This window comes from Pyxicephalus adspersus, chromosome 1 (genome assembly GCF_032062135.1).
Source record: "Pyxicephalus adspersus chromosome 1, UCB_Pads_2.0, whole genome shotgun sequence".
Classification (NCBI taxonomy): Eukaryota; Metazoa; Chordata; class Amphibia; order Anura; family Pyxicephalidae; genus Pyxicephalus; species Pyxicephalus adspersus.
Genome location: NC_092858.1, coordinates 139,916,490 through 139,921,525, shown reverse-complemented (window position 1 = coordinate 139,921,525; position 5,036 = coordinate 139,916,490).

Sequence of the window (5,036 nt, the reverse complement as noted above, 5' to 3'; positions counted from 1 at the left end):
GACCAGAGCAGCCCCTCCCAACTCAGGGCGGAAGAGTGGCCCCATCATTACCTGGTGCGCATGCGCACAGCTGCCACATATTCTATAGCAGTGTTGGTATAAAAGGGGATTTCTGTGCGGCACTTCAAATTTTTATTAGATATAAACAACATTCATCAAAATGAATAAATGGTGAAATAAGATGTATAATACAGCTAAAGGATTATACGGTTTGGGTTTGTCCCATTGACATCATGGGGTGTTTGACCCTTACGCTAGTGTGCCGCGAGAGATCTTCAGGTGTACCGTGGGAAATTCTCCAAGTCAGCAGTGGATCGCCATGGCTATGTGAGTTGATCGCAGAGCCCTGGCTTAGTTCTGGCTCTGCCCACTCATGTCAGCAAGGGTACAGGACCCCCATAGTGTGACAAAGGAATACAGAGGCTGCTCTCTCAATACAGTGGCTCAAAAAAGGTTGAAAAACACGGTCATTAAAGTTGTGAGGGGGATACCGAGTACTGGGACAGCTCTACTAGCCTCCAAACTGGGCCTCCCAAGACTGAGTAGGGGCTCAATGATGGGAAATAGTAGAGTGGGAGGCTGTCATCTATACAAGCACCTACTCTTAAACAGGGCCTCACAGGTGAATGTTGTTGGCCATTTTGGCTTCCCAAAAAGATTTATTAAAAACAGAGACAGTTCTTTCTATGCATTTTGTGCTAATAGTGAGTGAAAGCGGAGCAGCTAATAGGGATGGATAAGGTGCTGCAGTTATAGTTTTTAAGACAATGTAAACAATGGAACATCCCCTTAATAGTTCTCCGATGTCATAAAATGTAGTACTTATTCACTTACCTTGTGTTCAAAAAACAAAAAAGTTGGGTGATGGTAAAACTAGAACATCCAATAGGCTTGGGACCATCGTAAATAGGATATGGGGCAACATTCCTGCTGACCTCCCCTCCTAGTCTTAAAAAATCCTTTGGAATCTGCCTGGCCAAAGAAAATAGCAGTCTAATCAGGCCGAATGTAGTTTTTTGTTTTAAACATAAATCTTTTATTCCAAAAGCACAGGAGATGCTGTTAGGATATTCTTATCTGACCAATGATCCTGCACTGAGTGCCACCGCAATAGGGATGAGTGAGAATGCCTCTGACATTCCTGTGAAAAAATTCCCTGAACTTCCGGTGGGTCTGCGAAACTTGGGCAGTCCAGGGTGCAGGCTCCCATGCTCCCTGGGTTGATAAGTACAGCCCGTGGAGTGTGGAAACCTGTGGTCACAGTTGATTGGAGGCGTGCGACTGCCTTCAATCAGCTGTGACTGCAGGCGAACTCCAAATGAACCCTCAATGGCGTTTCTCCATTGAGAGTTCATCTGAGTTCAGTTCCCATGGTCACTGGGCTGATAAGTACAGCCCGGGGAGCATAGGAACTTGCGGTCACAGCTAATTGGAGGCACATGAGTGCTTCCAATCAGCTGTGACTGCAGGCAAACTTCCAATGGAGGTTCTCCATTGAGAGATCATCTGAGTTCGGCGAGAACATGACCTCGTGGCCAATCACAAGACCGTGTATAGAACAGAACATGTAAGTGAGAAAGGCCCGATTCACCGCGAGATCGAAATTAAAAATTTCGCTCGCTCATCCCTAAATTTTACACCCAGTTTATTCTGTCCAGAGGTGTCACTTTCAGCAGCAAGGATAACATAGAAATAGCAACATCTCCTGCTTCCCTTTAGTGGTGCAGCCATATACCGTCTCGGCATACCCAGCATACATTTTGAAGCTGTGCACAGCTGAAGGAGATTTTAGGAACAGAAATAGACGCTGGCTTTATCTTGCTTTGCCATTAGCTGCTAGGTCTTTAAAGGCTGCACACAGTACCAGCAGGCAGTAATGACTGCTCGAGGGCCGCCAGAAGCTTCATTTCACTTCTAGGGACTACACCGTAATCCACAGCAACCACAAGGCATCCAAGTAAAAAGTCATGCACAATGTGGTTTAAACTGCTGTCATTTATTTATCCCAAGGGTGCCCGACCTACGGCCCACAGGCCACAACCAGTTCGCTGAGCTGCCAGATCTAGCCTTCTCCTCATTCTCTCTCTGCTTGTTGTCTTGCAGGAGATGGGGCGCGCACATCTTCTATGCATCTCTATGAGATTGTGTTACCACGAGAGGGAGCTTCCTGAGCATGCTCAGTGTTGGCTCTCTGGGAATGGGCGTATACCATAGACCTCAGTAATTAGCTAATACCAATCAGGGATATATTCACATTAAGGGGGGCTTTATCAAAATCAGGGTCCCCAAACTGAGTTTGCATGATGGGGCCCCTGGGGACCACTTCCCTGGCAATGATTAGGGTAATGCCAATTCGCTCTGTGCTTTGGTGCCCCAAATATATACTTGATTGATCTCAAAATTTAAGGCTGCATTCAGGTTGGTGGTGAGGTTGCGCTGTGGTTACCCCTTCCTCATGCCATAGAACCCTGGCTAGGAGGAGAGGCTCAGTTCCAAACATCTGGCCACTTACCTTCTCTGATCCCCTATTTTTCTGGAACAGAGGGATGTTGGCAACTGAGAATGTGGGAGTCAGTAGGAAACCCCCACCCCCCATTAAAATGTTTTACACATCATTTCATGCTACCCTTTCACACGCAGCTATTCCCTTATTCTCTATGAACCAAAATTTCTTTTTAGGAAAAGGGAAATGTAACTGTAAGTACAGGACACTTGTGGCTAACTTCCCCTAAATTTCATCACTACAGAGCCATCACAAGATATAAAAAAACTGTACCTCTCATACCATGTTACCTTGTCACACATATCTGGCCACTTATCTTCTGTGAGCCCCAATTTCTCAGGAACAGGGAAATGTAGGGACCTGAAGATATAGTATTAGGAACATGTCCGCTTTCTATCATGTGAATTACATTTCTCTGAAAGTTAGATGATTATAAGCAGGTGTACCAGTATCGCTATTCAAATGTTTGGTGATGTGAAATTTGTCTTTTTTAGAGCTGAGGATCTGTTACATGTTTTGTTATTTTGCAATTTGAAAGACAGTGTTTGAAAACCAAACAAATGAATAACTGCCACAATGGGGTTGATTTACTTCACTTACCCAAAACATGTGCAGGCAAAAATCCAGTTTTTCTTTATTTTCCTTGCACATATCGGGGTATGTTAAATATCACTTTATTTTATATTATTCACTGAGAAAAGGAAAACTGTAAATCAATGTCACTGGTAGCTTTAAGAAACGATCCAACCCATGACAGGCATGGCTCTGTAAACGGACACTGCACACAATAGGTGGATCATCCGTTCAGTGATAAGGCCGGACTTTACATCTACTTGTCTAACATGCAACAGGAACACACTAGAGTAAAGCTGCGTACACACCTGCAATTTTTCTCGTTGGAAAGGATCTTTCACGATCCTTTCCAACGAGAAAAGACTGCACGATGCATGAACGATGCTGTACATACAGCACCGTTCATGCTCTATGGAGAGGGGAGGGGGGAGAGCGACGGAGCGGCACCCTGCTGCGCGCTCTCCCCTTCCCTTTCATTAGGATCGGTCGTCGTCCATCGTCCATGGATCCGCCAGGACGGTCGTCGGACGATGGACGACGACCGACTGTACACACGGCAGATTTTCGCCCGATAATTGGCCGATACCGATTATCGGGCGAGAAAAATTTGCCGTGTGTACGCAGCTTTAGTCCTGCAGATGTCATGTATTAAACACCTTAGTGCAGTGACAGACTATCAAGTTGGTGAACACCATTTCAGGTAAGAGTCCATTTTTCCTGACATTAGACAGTCTGCTCAGTTTTCGTTTAATTTTAGCAGTTAGATTTATTGGGCCTGATTATTTTAAAGCTCTCCAAGACTGGCAAAGATAGACTATTATGGGAGAGTTGGGGTAATCCATCAAACCTGAAATGGATCTAGGATTGAAAACATTTGCCAAATTATAGGAAATGTCTTCATGAAATTCGTTCCAGGTTTGTTGAATGACCCAGGTTCACCAAAATAGTCTATCTTCTCCAGTCCTAAAATGTTTTAATAAATCAGTCTCGGTGAGTATTCACAGTATTTTTATAGTAGTCTCATCCCACATGACCCTGTGCCCATCTACCTGTGTGTTAACTACAGAAGAAAATGTTCCAAACTTTGATACACAGTCAAGGCCGATTGGAAAACACGGAAATAGTTAACCATTGTAACACAACAATTAAATATGTTTCTCAGCAGGGGACTTTTATTAGGAATAAATCCTTTCCGACTTTATAGTTATGTTTTCATTTTTTATTCTTTTTTTCTACAATTTATTTACACACCACTTGGGCATAAAATTGTTCCGGCCAATGCCATCTCAGAACTCCAAGTCATGTGACCAAATAGTATCCTTTGACCAGGAATGGATGAACCTCATTATAGTAACCAATGGTCCTTTTTCCTGTTCTTACTCAAATGATCTTTTCACAAGGTCTACAAGAACGGTTTGATTAATTCCACCTTGTTGAAGTACATCCTAACATCACACCCTCCCTTCATATAATACCCTCATGGGCAGCATATTTTTCATTTGTAAAAAGGGAATGGCCTTTTCTGCCATCTTGGGCTAGTCCCATATCATTTAAGGCTTTGTGAATTTTTAAAATACTGATTATTCCCACATTGGAAATAGGTTACAGATAAAAATATGTGAATAATATGGCATACTTACCTTGGTTATTTTACTTACAATGCTCCTATTTACAGCAGAGAGTGGTTATACCACTAGACATCCATAGAGCTAATCATCAATGTGAGTAATAAGTGGATTACAGAGAGTAGGGGTAAATCAAGTGAATGGCCAAAAATACCAAAGAAGTACCCTACATTGTATGTCAAATGCTGATGCACAGTTTGAGAAAACCCTTGCAAGCTCTTGAGTAACCATGGGCTTCCGCAGAACCCTGGTTAAGAATGTCTAGTGTGATGTATAGATCATTATGTGCTTTATAACTACCCAAAAGTGTTTTACTGTAATACCTTTTATTGCAG